The following is a 23,198-nucleotide window of genomic DNA, read 5'->3' on the forward strand; positions in this document are numbered from 1 at the left end:
GAAAATAACAATACCCGCCGCGAGAATCAACACTAACCAGACCGCATACATCAGTATGTATTATTTCCAATAAGTCTTTTGCTCGCTCCATTGTTCCGGAGAACGGAGTCTTAGTCATCTTTCCCATGAGGCACGATTCGCAAGCATCAAGTGATTCCAAAAGCCCATCAGCATGGAGTTTCTTCATGCGCTTTGCACCAATATGACCTAAACGGTAGTGCCACAAATAAGTTGCATTATCATTATTAAACTTATATCTTTTGGCTTAAATACTATGAATATGTGTACCACTACTATCGGGATTCAATAAAAATAGACCACTCATCAACGGTGCATGACCATAAAAGATATTACTCATATAAATAGAACAACCATTATTCTCTGATTTGAATGAATAACCGTCTCGCATCAAACAAGATCCAGATATAGTGTTCATGCTTAATGCTGGTACCAAATAACAATTATTCAGGTCTAAAACTAATCTCGAAGGTAGATGTAGAGGTAGCGTGCCGACCGCGACCACATCGACTTTGGAACCATTTCCCACGTGCATCGTCACCTCATCCTTAGCCAATCTTCGCTTAATCCGTAGCCCCTGTTTTGAGTTGCAAATATGAGAAAAAGAACCAGTATCAAATACCCGGGTGCTACTATGAGCATTAGTAAGGTACACATCAATAAAATGTATATCAAATATACCTTTCACTTTGCCATCCTTCTTATCCGCCAAATACTTGGGGCAGTTCCGCTTCCAGTGGCCAGTCCCTTTGTACTAGAAGCACTCAGTTTCAGGCTTAGATCCAGACTTGGGCTTCTTCACCTGAGCAGCAACTTGCTTGCCATTCTTCTTGAAGTTCCCCTTCTTCCCTTTGCCCTTATTCTTGAAACTAGTGGTCTTGTTGACCATCAACACTTGATGCTCCTGCTTGATTTCTACCTCCGCAGCCTTTAGCATTGCGAAGAGCTCGGGAATTGTCTTATCCAGCCCTTGCATATTATAGTTCATCATGAAGCTTTTGTAGCTTGGTGGCAGTGATTAAAGAACTCTGTCAATGACACTATCATCAGGAAGATTAACTCCTAGGTGAGTCAACTGGTTGTGGTACCCAGACATTCTGAGTATATGTTCACTTACAGAACTATTCTCCTCCATTTTGCAGCTGTAGAACTTATTGGAGACTTCATATCTCTCAATCCGGGAATTTGTTTGAAATATTAACTTCAACTCCTGGAACATCTCATATGCTCCATGACGTTCAAAACGTCTTTGAAGTCCCGATTCTAAGCCGCGAAGCATGGCACACTGAACTATCGAGTAGTCATCAGCTTTGCTTTGTGAGACGTTCATAACATCTGGAGTTGCTCCTGCAGCGGGCTTTGCACCTAGCGGTGCTTCCAGGATGTAATTATTATGTGCACCAACAAGGATAATCCTCAAGTTACGGACCCAGTCCATGTAGTTGCTGCCATCATCTTTCAACTTAGCTTTCTCTAGGAATGCATTAAAATTCAAAGGAATAGTAGCACGGGCCATTTATCTAACAACATAGACATGCAAAATACTATCAAGTACTAAGTTCATGATAAATTAAAGTTCAATTAATCATATTACTCAAGAACTCCCACTTAGATAGACATCCCTCTAGTCATCTAAATGATCACGTGATCCATATCAACTAAACCATGTCCGATCATCACGTGAGATGGAGAAGTTTTCAATGGTTAACATCACTATGTTGATCACATCTACTATGATTCACGCTCGACCTTTCGGTCTCAGTGTTCTGAGGCCATATCTACATATGCTAGGCTCGTCAAGTTTAACCGGAGTATTCTGCTTGTGCAAAACTGGCTTGCACCCGTTGTAGGTGAACGTAGAGCTTATCACACCCGATCATCACGTGGTATCTCGGAAAGACGAACTATAGCAATGGTGCATACTCAGGGAGAACACTTATACCTTGAAATTTAGTGAGAGATCATCTTATAATGCTACCGCCGTACTAAGATAAATAAGATGCATAAAAAGATAAACATCACATGCAATCAAAATAAGTGATATGATATGGCCATCATCATCTTGTGCCTTTGATCTCCATCTCCAAAGCACCGTCATGATCACCATCATCACTGGCTTGACACCTTGATCTCCATCGAAGCATCGTTGTCGTCTCGCCAACTATTGCTTCTATGACTATCGCTACCGCTTAGTGATAAAGTAAAGTAATTACATGGCAATTGTATTTCATACAATAAAGCGAAAACCATATGGCTCCTGCCAGTTGCTGATAACTGTTACAAAACATGATCATCTCATACAACAACTTATATAATCACGTCTTGACCATATCACATCACAACATGCCCTACAAAAACAAGTTAGACGTCCTCTACTTTTTTGTTGCAAGTTTTACGTGGCTGCTACGGGCTTCTAGCAAGAACCGTTCTTACCTACGCATCAAAACCACAACGATTTTTCGTCAAGTGTGTTGTTTTAACCTTCAACAAGGACCGCGCATAGTCAAACTCGATTCAACTAAAGCTGGAGAAACAGACACCCACTAGCCACCTGCGTGCGAAGCACGACCGTAGAACTAGTCTCATGAACGCGGTCATGTAATGTCGGTCTGGGCCGCTTCATCCAACAATACCGCCGAATCAATGTATGACATGTTGGTAAGCAGTATGACTATTATCACCCACAACTCTTTGTGTTCTACTCGTGCATATAACATCTACGCATAGACCTGGCTCGGATACCACTGTTGGGGAACGCAGTATTTCAAAAATTTTACCTACGATCACGCAAGATCTATCTAGGAGATGCATAACAACGAGAGGAGAGAGGGTGTCTACGTACCCTCATGGACTGAAAGCCGAAGCGTTTAGTAACGCGGTTGATGTAGTCGACCGTCTTCGCGATCCAACTGATCCAAGTACCGAACGTATGACACCTCTGCGATCTGCACACATTCATCTCGGTGACGTCCCTCAAATTCTTGATCCAGTTGAGGCCGAGGGGGAGTTCCGTCAGCACGACTGCTTGGTGATGGTGATGATGAAGTTACTGACACAGGGCTTCGCCTAAGCACTACAACAATATGATTGAGGTGTAAACCTGTGGAGGGGAGCACCGCACACGGCTAAAGATCAACTTGTGTGTCTATGGGGTGCCCCTCCCTTGTATATAAAGGAGGGGAAGAGGAGGCCAACCAGCCCTAGGGGGCATGCCCAAGGAGGGGAGTCCTACTAGGACTCCTAGTCCTAGTAGGATTCCACCAAGAGGGAGAGAGGGGGAAGGAAGTAGAGGGAGAAGGAAAGGGGGCGCCCCCCCATTCCCTTGTCCAATTCGGACAGCAAGGGGGAGGAACGCAGCCTGCCCTGGCTGCCCTCCTCTCTCTCTCCACTAAGGCCCATGGTGGCCCATTAGTTCCCCCGGGGGTTTCGGTAACCCCTCCGGCACTCCGGTTTTACCCGAAACCATCTGGAACACTTACGATGTCCAAATAACATGGTCCAATATATCAATCTTTATGTCTCGACCATTTCGAGACTCCTCATCATGTCTGTGATCTCATCCGGGACTCCGAACAACCTTCAGTACATCAAATTAATATAAATCGTCATCGAACGTTAAGCGTGCGGACCCTACGGGTTCAAGAATTATGTAGACATGACCGAGACACATCTCCGGTCAATAACCAATAGCGGAACCTGGATGCTCATATTGGTTCCTACATATTCTACGAAGATCTTTATCGGTCAAACCACATAACAACATACGTTGTTCCCTTTGTCATCGGTATGTTACTTGCCCGAGATTCAATCGTCGGTATCATCATACCTAGTCCAATCTCATTACCGGCAAGTCTCTTTACTCGTTCTGTAATGCATCATCCTGCAACTAACTCATTATTCACTTTGCTTGCAAGGCTTATAGTGATGAGCATTACTGAGAGGGCCCAGAGATACCTCTCCAAAACATGGAGTGAAAAATCCTAACCTCGATCTATGCCAACTCAACAAACACCATCGGAGACACCTGTAGAGCATCTTTATAATCACCCAGTTATGTTGTGATGTTTGATAGTACACCAGGTGTTCCTCCAGTACTCGGGAGTTGCATAATCTCATAGTCATAGGAACATGTATAAGTCATGAAGAAAGCAATAGCAATAAACTAAACGATCATAGTGCTAAGCTAATGGATGGGTCTTGTCCATCAGATCATTCTCTAATGATGTGATCCTGTTCATCAAATGACAACACATGTCTATGGCTAGGAAACTTAACCATCTTTTATTAACGAGCTAGTCAAGTAGAGGAAAACTAGGGACACTCTGTTTGTCTATGTATTCACACATGTACTAAGTTTCCGGTTAATACAATTCTAGCATGAATAATAAACATTTATCATGATATAAGGAAATATAAATAAAAACTTTATTGTTGCCTCTAGGGCATATTTCCTTCACATATTGTTTGCAATAGGAATTCATAAACATGGAGGTACACTCGTTAACCACATCATTTGCTCTCATGCATATAGCCAAGATATATGTAACTCATTGCTTGCTCTGTCATGCTTATGCATTCACATACTCTTATATTCTAACTTCACATGATTGCATACATGTAGGGGGAGCTTATGCATGTTACATGTCTTTCGAAAGCTTTACTTGTTACTTTGCATATCTTTAACCTAAAGCTTTGATGTGTGTTGTCATCAATTACCAAAAAGGGGGAGATTGAAAGCACAAGTGCTCCCTGGGTGATTTTGGTAATTAATGTCAACATATCTCTGGTTGGACTAATACTTTTATCTAGTGTATTTTAGACAAGTTAAACAATGGCGTGGCAAGGACAAGAGGATGTGGAACCACTTCAAAATGCTAAGGACACATATAGGCAAAAGCTAAAGACTCTTCATTTATATTTTAGTGATCCAAGATCACATTGAGTTCATAGGAAAGCCAATACTGTTAAAATGGGATGAGGTGTTGCTTAGTGGTCGACTTGCTCAAAGTGCTTAGTGATATTGCTCGAAAGCCAGCAACCACTTTCTCATTTCCAAATATGTCCAAAATTCAAAGTCACGGCCCCACCGAACTGTTCTATCCGGCGCCACCGAGTTCATTTGACCTAGCCACTTCCAGAAACCCTAACACTTTTTTCACACTGATACAGGTCTCGGTCTCACCGAGATGGCCTTGCAAACTCTCTGTTGCCTGTTGCAATTATTTTGGTCTCACTAAAATGTGCAATCGGTCCCACCGAGTTTTCTTGACAAACTCTCTGTTTGCTCTTTGCTAAAAACGGTCTCACCGAGTTCAAGAAATCGGCTTCACCGAGATGAGGTTTTTCCCTAACCCTAGCACATCAGTCCCACCGAGTTGTTCTAGTCGGTCCCACCGAGATTCCTAACGTTCACATTTTGAACTGAATCGGTCTCATCGAGTTCTTCTATTCGGTCTAACCGAGTTGGGTCAAATGTGTGTAACGGTTGGATTTCTGTGGAGGCTATATATACCCCTCCACCACCTTCTCCATAAGTGAGAGAGCCATCAGAACGTGCCTACACTTCTGGCCTACATTTTTCGAGAGAGAACCACCTACTCATGTGTTGAGATCAAGATATTCGAATCCAACCACAAGAATCTTGATTTCTAGTCTTCCCCAAGTTGCTTTCCACTCAAATCATCTTTCCACCATATCCAAATCTGTGAGAGAGAGTTGAGTGGTGGGGATACTATCATTTGAAGCACAAGAGCAAGGAGTTCATCATCAACACAATATCTATTACCTTTTGGAGAGTGGTGTCTCCTAGATTGGTTAGCTATCGCTTGGGAGCCTCCGACAAGATTGTGGAGTTGAACCAAGTTTGTAAGGGCAAGGACATCGCGTACTTCGTGAAGATCTACCCAAGTGAGGCAAGTCCTTCATGGGAGATGGCCATGGTGGGATAGACAAGGTTGCTTCTTTGTGGACCCTTCGTGGGTGGAGCCCTCTCTGGAATCACGCAACCGTTACGCTTCGTGGGTTGAAGTCTTCATCAACGTGGATATACGATACCACCACCTATCGGAACCATGCCAAAAATATATGTGTCTTCATTGCGTTTGCACACTCCAATCCCATCCATTTACTTTCTTGCAATTCGCATGCATTACTCTTTCCGCTGCTCATACTCTTGCCATGCTTGCTTGAAATGTATTGTGGATGATTAAACTTGTGCTAAAACTCCACCTCAACTTGAAGAACTTAAAAATTGCCACTTTTACTTCTGGAGGGTCTAATCACCCCCCCTCTATACCCCTCTTCTCGATCCTTTCATCAGTTAACTTGAATACATCATGTATTGAGTTACCTGTTGATTTGAGCACACCACCTATTTTAGAGAATCGTGTTAGTGTCATGAATGCGTCGTGATCAAACAACTGAAATATCACCAATTCTGAGTGCACCCATTGAATTAACTGTTGATGCAAAAGAACCAATATTTAATCATTTTGACATGACCTCTCATTCTATGTCAAAGGACTTATTGCATGTTTGCTTATTTAAGCATGTTGTAGCATGTAAATTTGATGCAAGTAAGGTTTATTCACCAAGGTTGGGATGGTTTAATGATGAAAATTGGCAATCCTTTGATATGAATAAGAGCTTCACTTATATGTGCAAATTGAGTTGAAATATTTCCATGCCTTCTACTTCTTGTGATAATATTTTGGCTTTATATTTTATGAACTATGAAAGCAACTCATGTATACATGTGTCATATGTGCAAAAACCAAAGGAAGTAAAAATGGATGACATATACATATACAACACGTACACCTTGTCTCTTTTGTTGGCCACATTTTCGATTAAGCAACGCCGAGGACGGCTTTGTTTTCAAGAAGGGGAGGATCATGAGGACATGACTACCTTGGATGCGACCAAAAATATTGCATACATGCATATTTGTGAGGTGATTTCTAATAGAAACTATACAATAATTTATTTATATTATCCAAGACAAAAATACTTCACAGATTTTGTGCCATGTCTAATTGTAGGTGTATGGGACATTTGTACAACCCACATATGAAGATAAGGGAAAAAGCGAAGTTTAGGTGATGTTTGTCAGGACCCCGATTCCAAGTCACATCGATCTAGCCGGTAACACCTCACATCACTTTGCGGCCTCACGCACGGTATTCCCACGGGTGTCACCTTACCATGGCCCGGGACCATTTGCGCCTTTTGGCTCACGTCTATGATAGTGTCGCTAGCATCCATATGATAGAGAACCCGGGCCGACATGACTAGTCGTGAACCCAAAGTGGCACTAACTTACGGGGACAGGCATACATGAATCAACATCGAGCATGTCGGTCAGTAGCGTGTGAATCCGGGCTATAGCACTGGGCTAACAGGACTCCGGTGAACCGGGTTGTAGCAGGCTAGGCAGGACTCTGGATGTCACGCGTGACATTTCCCCCGAAGGGACAGACATAGGAACGAAGTGAATCACATGTCGGCCAGTCAAGTGTTCCGAAGCAGTAGTGCTGGGCTAGCAGGACTCTGGTGAACCGGGCTGTAGCAGACTACTATGGCTCATGGAAGCGCAAGACTACATTTCCCCATAAGAGAGGCTACCAAGGATGAACAACTAGGTTGTCGGATCCCACACATACCAAGCATTTCAGTCATACACACAATATGCTCGATATGTGTAAATACAACATGGCATCACAACATAACTCTACGACTCAAGTATTATTCATTAGGCTCCGAGGAGCGAGATATTACAAACATGCGTCTCATGACCTAACATACAGAGCATACAAGCAACAAGCACATGCGGAAGCTTAACTTGTCTGAGTACAGACAACTACAAATGAAGAAGGCTCAGAAGCCTGACTAACTACAAGACCCTCCCAAGGTACAAGATCGTAGCTGAGGTAACAAGCTAAACGTCGAAGTCCACGTGGAACTACTAGCGAGACTGAAGTCTCTCTGCAAAACATAAATTAAGCAAACGTCAGTACAAATGTACCCAGCAAGACTTACATCAGAACTAACTACATATGCATCTGTATTAACAAAGGGGTAGTGGAGTTTAACTGCAGCAAGCCAGCTTTGACTCGGTGGCTATCCTGAACTACGACTGCAAGTATCTCTTTGAGGTGGCGCACACGAGTCCACATATTCACCATATCAATACTCCACTATGCATCCGCTCCCGTCTCCATACGAGAACGCCATCCATAGCACTCACGCTTATCTTGCGCATTTTAGAGTATCCACTTTCACTTGTCTATGAACTATGCAAGCGGTCCAAGTTTCCATATCCGAGGAATCCGGCTATTCGAATAGATAATGATAACCCTGCAGGGGTGTATTTCTTCACACACGCTCTTGCCACTTATCTCCCTGTACACGTCATGTACCTCGGCAACCTTCAAGCGGAAGCCGGGCGAGGGAGTCGGCCACGACCTGACTAACCAACAAGTCTCTAGTCCAGGTTTATCGCCTATTCGGGTTCCATCCGCAAGGAGATCCGGCCAGGGTGTCGCTCACGGCCCCAAATGACGTGTGCAGGGTTCCCAAGCCCACCATCCGGTGCCACTTGGTACACTGTGCCACTGTGCCTAGTCTGTCCCAAGCCCACCTGTACCGGGTGCCACTTGGTAGACTACTAACACTACCTACAAACACCAGAAACTAGTTGCAACTCCTGGACAAAGATCAGGTTGATTAATAAGTCGAGAGGGGCACTTAAGCATTCCAATGCGTGGTAGTAGCTATTCATGGATCACACACACAGAACTCAGTTCCTAAGGACTGCTGCAATGAGACAACCCACCATGTACTCCTACATGGCCTCTCACCGCTACCTTTACCAAATCGTGCTCACACACTTAGCTCTCAACGGTAGAACATGTTCACCACGTTCCAATTCATTCCCGATGAATCAAACCGGACTCAACTCTAAGCAGTAGCAGGCATGACAACAAGCATGAATGAGTAGGCACATCAGGGCTCAAACAATTCCTACTCATGCTAGTGGGTTCCATCTATTTACTGTGGCAATGATTGGTCATGCAGAGGAAAGGGGTTCACCTACTGCAGCATGTAACAGTTGAAATGGTGTTGTCCTAATACAGTAAAAGAGAGCAGGAGCGAGAGAGTGGGATTGTATCGGAATGAACAAGGGGGTTTTGCTTGCCTGGCACTTCTGAAGATAGTATAGTTCTTCATCGGTGTCATCGAATTCATCGCTGGATCAACGTCTACTGAGGGGGGACAAACACCGGCAACTGAGAAAGAGCACAATCAACACATGACGATATGCAACAATATGATGCATGCTATGACATGGCAATATGAATGTGTTTTGGGCTAATGCAAGCTAGAACAAATTGAAATGAGTCCATTTGAACCAAAGATTCAAATGCAAACCTATTTTATGAAGTCATATTAGTGCATTAACTTGTTTCACCTAAACAGCAAGGTTAAAGTGTTCTAACATGCATGAAACTAGTACAGATGGAAAGATTGGATTTTTCTGATCATTTTTCATATATAATTTATCTTATTTGGAGATATAGATTATTTTCTATGATTTTTAGAAGTTTTGGGCATTTTCTGAAAATAATAAGTCATTTCTGATTTATTTCAAAATTCCAGAAAGTATTTACTGCGTTAGCCTGACGTCATTCTGACGTCAGCAGGTCAACACGGTCAGCCACGGTCAAACCTGACGCGCGGGACCCACATGTCAGTGTCACAGTGGCTAAACTAGTTAACTAAACTGCCCGGGTTTAATTAACATGCGGGGCCCACTGTCAGTGGCACGGGTCGGTGATTAGTGGCTAATTAAGCCAGCCACGTCAGCACAGCCGGGAAGAGGCCGCCGGCGACCATCCGGCACGGCGGAGACACGCCGGAATCGCGATGCAGCGTCGGTTGGACGTGCCGAGGGGATGTGCGAGGAGCTCCTGCTCGTCCGCATCCACTGGACCGGACGAGAGGCTGCGGGGTGGCCGGGAGCAGTGTCGGTGGCGAGCGAGGCGGTGGCCGGAGCTCGGACCTCGGCGAAAAAGGCATTGCAGCGCACGGCAGGGGCAACTGGAGGGGGTGTTGGGCTTCTGGTATTGCGCTGAGCAAAGCTGTGCGCTCAGTTGTAGCTCTAGGTGACGGTGGCCACGGCGGCAACATGGCCGGCGGAGCTGAGCTCGCGGCTCCGGTGGAATCGGTGGTTACAGGACAGGAATGAGCTCGCGGAGGAGGGGGAAACATGCAACGGCTCACAACGAGTTGAACGAAGGCCTCGGCATGCTCGGGGAGGGGTTGGTGACGACGGGAGGTCAGTGGCGATCTCCGGCGACAGAGGAGGAAGAAGACGATGGCAACGGTTATGCAGGCTGTCGGGGCTTGGTTCCTTTGTCTTGGAGAAATGGCGCGAGGATTCAGAGCTCGGGGGCACGACCGGAGGGCGAGGGGACGGCTGTGGCTGCGCGTATGCGAGACGGCGGCCGGCGGTTGCTCTCGGATGGAGCTCGGGGAGGAGCTAGGGGTGAGGGAGAGACCAGAGAGATGGGGCAGTGAGGGAGGAGGTCCGCGGGGCTTCTCCAGGCGCGTCGGATGGGCTCGGGGGCGCCTCCGTGGTAAGCAGGAGGTGGAGCTCCTGTGTGCGCTGCTGCTGGCACGCAGCTGCTTCGGGGCGAGGGGAGGAAGACGACGGCAGGGTGCTAGTGGGCTGGGCCGCCAACTTGGGCTGCCAGGTAAGTGGCCAGGTAGGTTCAGGTAAGTGGCCGAGTGGCCTTCCCTCTTTTATTTGTTTCTGTTTTTCTATTTTCTGTAATTTGTTTGATTTGATTTGAAGCATCAAATCATTTAGAACTTTCTGTAAACTTTTATGTGAGCTCAGGAAACTTGTCCAAGGCCACATGCAAACTTACAAAAAATATTTGAACTTTATCTCTTATATAACAGAAATAAGTCAAACTCAAATATGTTATTAATTTAATTCAAAGGCCCAAAATAATTATTTTAAAGCCTCCAAAAATATTGGTTTGAATTTTATTCTTGCCAATATTTTTCAAGGTTTAACAGGAACATTTTCTTGGGCTTCTTTGAGAAGATTTTAATGTTGATCATTTTTAAAAGGTTTCTGAGGCTTTGAAAATTCCTCAATTCAAATTTCATTTGAATTTAAACATGATGCAACACATGACTAGCTAGTTCAGAGCATACTAGAACTAGGGATGTGACAATGTTCAAAAAGTTCTCTCACGTCACTTTTAGGCCAAGATAGAATAGAGTCCAAGTCCCACCCGTTCTCGACTCAAATTCGGACTACACAGACATAGCTGACTCAAAACGCCAAGAACTCTTTCATCCGGGCTCCAAATTGGGTAACTCTTTTTTTGTTGGAAAGTAGATTTCGTGCTCTGATGTCTACTACACAACCTTATTCTTGTAGATGTTGTTGGGCCTCCAAGTGCAGAGGTTTGTGGGACAGTAGAAAATTTCCCTCAAGTGGATGACCTAAGGTTTATCAATCCGTAGGAGGCGTAGGATGAAGATGGTCTCTCTCAAGCAACCCTGCAACCAAATAACAAAGAGTCTCTTGTGTCCCCAACACACCCAATACAATGGTAAATTGTATAGGTGCACTAGTTCGGCGAAGAGATGGTGATACAAGTGGTATATGGATAGTAGATAAAGCTATTTGTAATCTGAAATTATAAAAACAGCAAGGTAACAAGTGATAAAAGTGAGCGTAAACGGTATTGAAATGCTAGGAAACAAGGCCTAGGGTTCATACTTTCACTAGTGTAAGTCCTCTCAACAATAATAACATAATTGGATCATAAAACTATCCCTCAACATGCAACAAAGAGTCACTCCAAAGTCACTAATAGCGGAGAACGAACGAAGATATTATGGTAGGGTATGAAACCACCTCAAAGTTATTCCTTCCAATCAATCCGTTGGGCTATTCCTATAAGTGTCACAAACAGCCCTCGAGTTCGTACTAGAATAACACCTTAAGATACAAATCAACCAAAACCCTAATGTCACCTAGATACTCCAATGTCACCTCAAGTATCCGTGGGCACGATTATACGATATGCATCACACAATCTCAGATTCATCTATTCAACCAACACAAAGGACCTCAAAGAGTGCCCCAAAGTTCTACCGGAGAATCACAACGAAAACGTGTGCCAACCCCTATGCATAGGTTCATGGGCGGAACCCGCAAGTTGATCACCAAAACATACATCAAGTGAATCACGTGATATCCCATTGTCACCATAGATATCCACGGCAAGACATACATCAAGTGTTCTCAAATCTTTAAAGACTCAATCCGATAAGATAACTTCAAAGGGGAAACTAAATTCATTACAAGAGAGTAGAGGGGGGAGAAAACATCATAGGATCCAACTATAATAGCAAAGCTCGCGATACATCATGATCATATCACCTCAAGAACACGAGAGAGAGAGAGATCAAACACATAGCTACTGGTACATACCCTCAGCCCCGAGGGAGTACTACTCCCTCCTCGTCATGGAGAGCACCGGGATGATGAAGATGGGCACCGGAGAAGGATTGCCCCCTCCGGCAGGGTGCCGGAATGGGTCTAGATTGGTTTTCGGTGGCTACAGAGGCTTCTGGCGGCGGAACTCCCGATCTATTATGCTCTCCTATATTTTTAGGGTACGTGGGTATATATGGGTGAAAGAGGTACATCAGGGGAGCCACGGGGGGGCCCACGAGGGTGGAGGGTGCGCCCAGGGGGTGGGCGCGCCCCCTGCCTCGTGGCCTCCTCGCAGGTCCCCCGACGTGCACTACAAGTCTTCTCGGCTTCTTTCCTTCCAAAAATGAGTTCCGTGAAGTTTCAGGTCAATTGGACTCCATTTGATTTTCCTTTTCCTCAAAACCCTAAAACAGGGTAAAAACAGAAACTGGCACTGGGCTCTGGGTTAATAGGTTAGTCCCAAAAATGATATAAAAGTGTGTAATAAAGCCCATAAACATCCAAAACAGTAGATAATATAGCATGGAGCAATCAAAAATTATAGATACGTTGGAGACGTATCAGCATCCCCAAGCTTAATTCCTGCTCGTCCTCGAGTAGGTAAATGATAAAAACAGAATTTTTGATGCGGAGTGCTATTTGGCATAATTCCAATGTAATTCTTCTTAATTGTGGCATGAATATTCAGATCCGAAAGATTCATGACAAAAGTTCATATTGACATAAAAATGATAATACTTCAAGCATACTAACTAAGCAATCATGTCTTCTCAAAATAACATGGCCAAAGAAAGTTCATCCCTGCAAAATCAAATAGTTTAGTCATGCTCCATTTTCATCACACAAGAATGCTCTCATCATGCACAACCCCGATGACAAGCCAAGCAATTGTTTCATACCTTAATAATTTCAAACTCATAAACTTTCATGCAATACATGAGTGTGAGCCATGGATATAGCACTATGGGTGGAATAGAATATAATGATGGGGGTTATGTGGAGAAGACAAAAAAGGAGAAAGTCTCACATCAACGAGGCCAATCAATGGGCTATGGAGATGCCCATCGATTGATGTTAATGCAAGGAGTAGGGATTGACATGCAACAGATGCACTAGAGCTATAAATGTATGAAAGCTCAACAAAAGAAACTAAGTGGGTGTGCATCCAACTTGCTTGCTCACGAAGACCTAGGGAACTTGATGTGACACCCGGATAATCAAGCTACAGTAACCTCTGCTAATAATGCCACGTCACCTTATTGGGTTACTAATCTTGCGTTAGTTCGAAACCGATTCAAATTCAAATTCAAAAGAAAAGCAAACAACAAAAGTTTTCAAAAAAATTAAAACTAAAATGTTCGGGTTGTTTCAAATAAATCGTAAGCAATTATGGTGGAGAAACCAAGCTTTTATAAAATGCTTAAATGAACTATAAGGATTTAAACAGTAGCAAAAACAATTAATTAAATGCCTTTTACAATTAATAAATTACTAAATTATTTAATTTTGTCACCAAACTTTTTGTGGCATTGGGGTATTTTGTAACACTAATTTAGGTAGTACTTGTATATTTTATAAAACAAAAATATCTAGAAAATAAAATAGAAAACTAATAAACAGAAAATAAATAAATAAAAAAAGGAAACAAAACCTCCCTCTGGGACATTCGGCCCTGGGCCATTCGGCCCCAGCTAGCTACAGGCCGGCCCGGCCGGACCGGCCCACCCCACCACACCTACTAACCCCCCCAGGGAACACCGAACCCTAACCCACTCCTCCCACTTCCCACATCTCTCCTCTCCTCGTCCCGATCTGGATCAGGGACGAGCGTCCCCTCCCCCCCATCGACGAGCGCCCCCTTCCCAACCCCTCTGACGCATGCCCCCGTCGAACACCGCCAGCGCCCCCCCACCGCCGTCCTCCTCGCCTCCCCCTCTCCCGATCTGGGAGCTCCGACACCGCGCCCAACCCGCCGTACACCGCCGCCTCGTCCTCGATTCACCGCCGCCCGGAGCTCCACGGACGCCGCCCGGAGCCCGCGCAGTCGCCCGAGCACCTCGCCGGACCTCCTCGCCGGCCTGCCTCCTCCTCGCCGGTCTGCCTCCTCCACGACGCATCGTCTCTGTCATCCTCCTCGACCCCCGCTGCCCCATCCCTACGAATCGCGGTGAGGCTCCGGCCTCTTCCCTCTCCCCTCTCGCCATGTTGGACGTCGCCGTGATCGCCGTCCCATGCCCGTGCACGCGCTCACATGGCCGCACGCATTCTTGCCCGTCTGCCATGCTATACTATCGGGCCGTGATCACTCGAGAGGTGATCACGGGTATATACTATATACTTTATACATGATACATGTGATGGCTAAAGCCGGGTTGGCTCGAGGAGTACCCGCAGTTGATTCACGAATTGGGGGCTGGAAGGACATACTTTCCCGACAGCCCTCTATGTGGATCTTTGTGGCGAAGCGACAGGGCAGGTTGAGACCACCTAGGAGAGAGGTGGGCCTGGCCCTGGTTGGCGTTCGCGGTTATTTCAAAATAACACGTTTAACGAGATCTTGGTATTTGATCTGAGTCTGGCTACTGGCCTATACGCACTAACCATCTACGCGGGGACAGATATGGGCACTCGACGTTGTGGTATCAGCCGAAGCCTTCGTGACGTCAGCAACGGAGCGGCGCGCGCCGGATTGGACTGGAACGCCTGCTAGGCTAGGTCTGCTTCCGGCCGCCCACGCAATGTGCAGGTGTGCTAAGGGCGATGGGCCCAGACCCCTGGGCGCTTAGGTTTAGACCGGCGTGTTGACCTCTTTGTTGGTCTAGGTGGGGCTGCGACGTGTTGATCTTCCGAGGCCGGGCATGACCCAGGAAAGTGTGTTCGGCCAAATGGGATCGAGCGTGTTGGGTTATGTGGTGCACCCCTGCAGGGAAGTTAATCTATTCGAATAGCCGTCATCTTCGGTAACAGGACGACTTGGAGTTGTACCTTGACCTTATGACAACTAGAACCAGATACTTAATAAAACACACCCTTCCAAGTGCCAGATACAACCGGTGGTCGCTCTCTCACAGGGCGACGAGGGGAGGATCATCGGTTAGGGTTATGCTATGTGATGCTACTTGGAGGACTTCAGTCTACTCTCTGCTACATGCTGCAAGATGGAGGTTACCAGAAGCACAGTCTTCGAAAGGACTAGCTATCCCCCTCTTATTCCGGCATTCTGCAGTTCAGTCCACATGTGATAGCCTTATTCCAGTTGATACCAATGCATACATATGTAGTGTAGCTCCTTGTTTGTGAGTACTTTGGATGAGTACTCACGATTGCTTTCTCCCTCTTTTCCCCTTTCCCTTCTACCCGATTGCTGCGACCAGACGTTGGAGTCCAGGAGCCAGACGCCACCGTCAACGACGACTACTACTACTCGGGAAGTGCCTACTACTACGTGCAGCCCGCTGACGACGACCAGGAGTAACATAGGAGGATCCCAGGCAGGAGGCCTGCGCCTCTTTCGATCTGTATCTCAGTTTGTGCTAGCCTTCTTAAGGCAAACTTGTTTAACTTATGTCTGTACTCAAATATTGTTGCTTTCGCTGACTCGTCTATGATCGAGCTCTTGTATTCGAGCCTTCGAGGCCCCTGGCTTGTAATATGATGCTTGTATGACTTATTTTATTTGTAGAGTTGTGTTGTGAGATCTTCTCGTGAGTCCCTGATCTTGATCATACACGTTTGCGTGTATGATTAGTGTACGATTGAATCGGGGGCGTCACAAGTTGGTATCAGAGCCGACTGCCTGTAGGAATCCCCCTTTCCAACTCCTTGGCCGAAGTCGAGTCTAGTCATTGAAAAAGTTTTTACTAACATGGCTGTGCGGCTTACGGGCCCATGTCATCATTGGGTGGTATTAGGATCTTTTATTCCCCGTCTATACTCTGGGACTCTGATCTCTCTTCTGTTCGAATTAAATGGTTTTGCTAAAAATATAACTCTAGGTTCTCGTTACCACTTCCTGCCGGAGAGCCCTTTCATTATGGATGATCGACTGATTCAACAGAAGATTCTGACAATACTCTCTGATATTTTCTAGAGACCTTGTGCCTGTTGCTTTTGCAATTCCCTACCACCGAAAAATCCCTATGGATAAATACTTACACCTGTCGTTCTTACTTTTATTCCTAGTTGGTCTTGTTATTACAAGATACCCCGAAATACTCGTCGTTGTTTCGATAATCCTTTGAGCTTACTGCCTTGCTGTTCTTTATCACCTGAATACCCCTACAGATAATTCTCGCACTTATCGAGTATCCGCTCATCCCCCAGTTGTTCATGTGTTTCACAATGGTCATTGAAATACTATTCAATCCTCCAAAAATCCTTAGTAGCTTATTGCTCTGCAATACTTGTCTGCTTGCATGATGGATGCTTTCCATATGTCTAGCAATATTCGTTAGTATCCTTAGGCACCGTCATTTTGATCCCTTTGATTCAACATGAGTGCGAATGCACGCAATCATCAGTTGATCCTTTCAAATTATCTTTTCGGCTCAGACGTCATTCTAAACATGAGCTGGTTCTCAACAAATCAAATTGTTGTCGATTTTACCCCTAAGCTTACTCAACTTATCCATCCTTAATCAGAGCGTTTGCTTCTGATCCTTTGATTTGGAAATCATAATACCTTTACATGTGAGCTTTGAATTAGCTAGTTGCTTCTTTCTCCCTCTGGTTGGGTACCAATGCTCACGTCAGATCCCTTGTGGACCACCAGACCCCTTGTCGTGTGTTATCCAACAGCGTCCTTCATATTCAATAACCTCATGTGCCTTCCCTCGGATACATAATGCCTTTGGTAAATTGTATCCTCTCGTTTTGTCACCCATGCTCTACTATTGAGCTTGTGTTATTTACTATTGAATCTTGTGGTATAAGTTCCCAAGATGCCCCTAAGGGTTGAACCTATGCCTTTCTTAATATGTGAGGACTCGAAAGTTTTCACGAGTCACACACTTCTGATATTCTGCCAGATAAAATTTCAACACTACAACTTCCTCGAATATGAGAAGTGAATGAAAGGTTATGCATTGGAGAAGTGGGAGTCGACCTTGAACTTGTGTTCATGCCCATGGACACGATGTAGATCTTATCATTAAAGCTTCTCCTAAATTAATTATTCCCTTATTATAAGTTCATATTATATCTGGGATCTGGCCTTTGCAAGCGTGGTTCCGACCATGTTCTCCTTTAAATACCATTTCTCGTGCAAGTTTAAGCACTTGTCTTCTGTAGAGCAATACCCCGGACCAACCTCTACTTTGATCTGTCGTCGAGTATTACCCCCCCTGGTATCTCGAGATTATCACGAAACTGCATAACTTCTTATGAGTTCTTCATCAAGTACTACATTCTCACTGATTCCATTTTTTTCCCGGGCTCTGAGTTATTAGACACTCAAAGACACCGATAACTGAATCGAGATCGCACTGCGATTAAACAACTCTTGGTAACCTGCATTTCTTACGAATTTGAACTCGATTACATAAGTCCTGGCCTGCTCGGTTATATCATTATCATGCTAAACTTTAACTGTGCTACCTGGTCCTTAATCCCGGAGCACAACTTTCGATGATGAGCTAAGCTTACGTCGATCTTCCTCGCCATATCAGTTCGCCTTGAACAAGAAGCTTGATTTCAAGTTTGTGTCCTACCCATGGTTCCAATAACCTTCCGCTTCATCATTCCTTTGACCTGATGTCATTGCTGATTGATTACATCTTCATGAGATCTCTCGACAAATGTGTCGTGATCATCATCGACCTTATGAGCTCTTCCATGATTTGTGTTCATGATATCAATTGAGTTCATGATGAGAAATACTATCCTTGCCCTCGATGATTTGTGTTATCATCGGCCACTCTATTGCCTTCCTTCCAACACAAACTTGATTGTATTTTGTGTTATACCTTGAGTGCCTTGCTATCCAGCATTTGTTCTTCTTTACCTTGGAATATTACCACCTTTTATGACAAGATGTCATGGGAAATTTCACCACCTCTGGAGAATTCTTGATACAAGTGATACTTATCACCATCACCATTCTTTTCCTGGTCACCGTGTTGTTTCTAACCACCGACAAATGGATTGTGAGGTGTAATTCCAAAACTTCTAGCAACCCTATTGCTTTGAAGTTAATGGTCTGTCGTTCATTCTTAGACTATTGATTATTGAATCACCATTCCGACGTTGGTCGTGCAACCCAGCCCATATATCGGGTGCACCTTTCAACCAATGTTTAATTGTGTATGTTTTCCTCGAGCATACATCATTATACCATTTGATCTGACTAATGTTATCTCCTTGTTCACTTAATTGTGGAAACCCATCTTTTGGAAGTCTCGATGAATTTTCGCTGAGTTCATTAGCTACCTCCTTATCCCTTCATTGGTTTAATGATGAGCTTTTGTTTCGGAACTCGCTTCCGTAGTAAATTTCCCGAGAATCTTACAATGTCATCTCGTTAATTTGTGTTACACCTTTTCTTCTTGGGCACCCTGAGTCTGAGGTATCCTGACACCAACCAAATCTGAAACTCGGTCAGGTATGATGGTTGGAACATTTTCCAAGAGTCATAGCATTGGTCTTTCTATAACCCAATAAGGTGATGTCATGCCTAGCACACCTGGTTGGAGAACCTATTGCAAGACTTATTCTATGAGTTGTTCCTGATGGATCCTTTGTGTATCCAAAGTTTGACCTTTGCTTGAAGACCATGTCAGTGCTATCTCGAAGCATGTCTATGGTACTCCGATTTTCAACAAGAACATTTGAAGCCCAATGCTAAATGTTTCCTGCTCAATTATCCAAACACCATTGTATGGGTAATGTCATGAAATTTCCCTCCCCTACCTAAAAAGTTTTCTACATTATATCCTGCCATGGATATCATGATCTGCTTGTCCTTGGGAAGGGTATACCCCTGGTATATATGTGTCAAACAAATTTTCCTTTCCATTGTTCTGTTTGATCTTATGATCGCATTTTCCTTCCATTGATTTGTTTAACCTTCCTTGTGATCTACATGATCTAAGCAGTAATATTCTCTGCTTATGTAAACACCTCATTGTAAAATTCTGTCAGTAAGACCCTGTTACTTTTGTTGATGACATTACGATAACCACCGATGGACGAGAACTTTGCCTATTGGTCCGCCTTGTTGCAACGAGCAGGAAAATGGTTCTCTTCGTCCCTCGCCCTTGGTACCAACGTTGTTGCCGACATAACTGACATGGTACTCTCTGACATGCCTTGCTATCATGACCGGGCAAGATGTCACTGTTCCTATTAAAAAAACCACCTGGTGGGCCCATAACCCACATGTCCCAAGATCGAAACTTGACTGTCCTGTACACCCCCTATTCCTAGAGTTATTCCTCGCACGTGGCCTCGTATGTAATTCCCGGGCCACCATCCTAGTGATCTATTCTGGTATCAAACACAATACTTACTCTCGCTACTCTGAACCCCTTTCTCACTCTGGTTCAGACTTCGAGCAACTATCTATCCGCTCGGAACCTCTTATTGTACCTTCATACCTTACTCTCGATGTATTTCATATGTTCAACTCGAGAGATAATCTTATACTCATTCATGGGTTAACCCCAGATTGTTTCCCTCAAAAGCATTCTGTCTTAGCTGAGCAGCCCCTTATCCTTTCGTAAGTACGATGGAGTTCCCGAAGAAATGATGACAAGTTTATCATGATGCATTGGAATAAATAATTGAAGACATCAACGAAAGAGATTAACTTCTTCGAGAAGATCTGTTAGAATATCGTAACCAGAACTTTCCCCCTTACTCCCCTCCTAAATCTCGGGACGAGATTTCTTGTAGTGAAGGAGAATTGTGACACCCGGATAATCAAGCTACAGTAACCTCTGCTAATAATGCCACGTCACCTTATTGGGTAACTAATCTTGTGTTAGTTCGAAACCGATTCAAATTCAAATTCAAAAGAAAGCAAACAACAAAAGTTTTCAAAAAATTAAAACTAAAATGTTCAGGTTGTTTCAAATAAATCGTAAGCAATTATGGTGGAGAAACCAAGCTTTTATAAAATGCTTAAATGAACTATAAGGATTTAAACAGTAGCAAAAACAATTAATTAAATGCCTTCTACAATTAATAAATTACTAAACTATTTTATTTTGTCACCAAACTTTTTGTGGCATTGGGGTATTTTGTAACACTAATTTAGGTACTACTTGTATATTTTATAAAACAAAAATATCTAGAAAATAAAATAGGAAACTAATAAACAGAAAACTAATAAATAAAAAAAGAAAACAAAACCTCCCCTGGGACATTCGGCCCAGCTAGCTACAGGCCGGCCCGGCCGGACCGGCCCACCCCACCTCACCTACTAACCCCCCCGAGGGGACACCGAACCCTAACCCACTCCTCCCACTCCCCACGTCTCTCCTCTCCACGTCCCGATCTGGATCAGGGACGAGCGCCCCCTCCCCCCCATCGACGAGCGCCCCTTCCCACCCCTCTGCCGCACGCCCCCGTCGAACACCGCCAGCGCCCCCCCACCGCCGTCCTCCTCGCCTCCCCCTCTCCCGATCTGGGAGCTCCGACGCCGCGCCCAACCCGTCGTACGCCGCCGCCTCATCCTCGATTCACCGCTGCCCGGAGCTCCACGGATGCCGCCCGGAGCCCGCGCAGTCGCCCGAGGACCTCGCCGGACCTCCTCGCCGGCCTGCCTCCTCCTCCTCGCCGGTCTGCCTCCTCCACGACGCGTCGTCTCCGTCATCCTCCTCGACCCCCGCTGCCTCATCCCTACGAATCGCGGTGAGGCTCCGGCCTCTTCCCTCTCCCCTCTCCCCGTGTTGGACGTCGCCGTGACTACCGTCCCGTGCCCGTGCACGCGCTCACATGGCCGCACGCATGCCCGTGCGTCACCTCTCTGCCGCAGCACCACGCCCGCGCCCATCCGAGATCCGGGCCTCGCCCCGCTTGTCGTTGTCATCGACACGAGCCTCCTCTGGCCAACCCGTCGCCGCTGGCACACCACCGCCCCAGCACGGCTCTGGTGGCTCCCCTGTCCGCCGTTAGCCGCTGCTCGCCGTGCGGCGTCGCCAGCCACCGCCCGCACTCGGATCCGCCCTAGTCCGGGCCCGCGCCTGCAGCTGCCCTCCCACCGGCGTGCGCCTTTGGCCTCGCCTTGCTGCACCGCGGTGGCCTTGCCCCGCTACGCCCTATTGGGCGCTCAAAATGCGCCCGTAACCCGTCGCCCGAACCCACTATGGCCATGGGCCTTTGACAGGAGGGCCCCGCCCCCAGAACGTTTACAAAAAAAAGATAAAAAAATTAATTAAAAATAAATAATAACAATAATTAACTTAATTAATTTTGATTAATTAAACTAATCAATTAACTAAACTAATTAAACTGTTAGTTAATTAGCTAATTAATTAGTATGACAGTGGGGCCCACCCCCTAAATAATACTAATTAGGTTAATTAAATTGCCTAATTAAAATGTGTCACTGGCCAGTGGGACCCACTGGTCAGGTTGACCAGTCAACTCTGTTGACTGCTGGTGTCAGCATGACATCATGCTGATGTCATTAATCCATTTTTCGAATTAATTTAAATAATTAATTAAATTCCAGAAATTAATAAAATCTTTAGAAAATCATATATTTTAATCCGTAACTCAGATTAAATTATTTTCAACATGAAAGTTGCTCAGAACGACGAGACAAATCCGGATACGCAGCCCGTTCGTCCGCCACGCATCCCTAGCATAGCGAACACGCAACTTTTCCCCTCCGGCCCCTCTGCTCGAAAACGCGAAACACCGGGGATAAATTCTCGGATGTTCCCCCCTTCACCGATACCACCTCGTACCGCGTTAGTGCACACCTAGCATCACGCTTTGTCATGTCATGCATCGTCATGCATTTGTTTGCATTATATTTATTGTTTCTTCCCCCTCTTCTCTCGCTAGACACCGAGACCGACGCCGCTGCTACCCAGTTCGACTACGATGTTGACGACCACTCTCTCTTGCCAGAGCAACCAGGCAAGCCCCCCCCCCCTTGATCACCAGATATCGCCTACTCTTCCCTATATGCTTGCATTAGAGTAGTGTAGCATGTTACTGCTTTCCGATAATCCTACTCTGCTGCATAGCCTGTCCTTACTACTACTGTTGTTACCTTTACCTGCAATCCTAATGCTTAGTATAGGATGCTAGTTTATCATCAGTGGCCATACATTCTTGTCCGTCTGCCATGCTATACTATCGGGTCGTGATCACTCGAGAGGTGATCACGGGTATATACTATATACTTTATACATGATACATGTGATGGCTAAAGCCGGGTTGGCTCGAGGAGTACCCGCAGTTGATTCACGAATTGGGGGCTGGAAGGACATACTTTCCCGACAGCCCTCTATGTGGATCTTTGTGGCGAAGCGACAGGGCAGGTTGAGACCACCTAGGAGAGAGGTGGGCCTGGCCCTGGTTGGCGTTCGCGGTTATTTCAAAATAACACGTTTAACGAGATCTTGGTATTTGATCTGAGTCTGGCTACTGGCCTATACGCAGTAACCATCTACGCGGGGACAGATATGGGCACTCGACGTCGTGG

Source organism: Triticum urartu, chromosome 2 (assembly GCF_003073215.2).
Source record: "Triticum urartu cultivar G1812 chromosome 2, Tu2.1, whole genome shotgun sequence".
Taxonomy (NCBI): domain Eukaryota; kingdom Viridiplantae; phylum Streptophyta; class Magnoliopsida; order Poales; family Poaceae; genus Triticum; species Triticum urartu.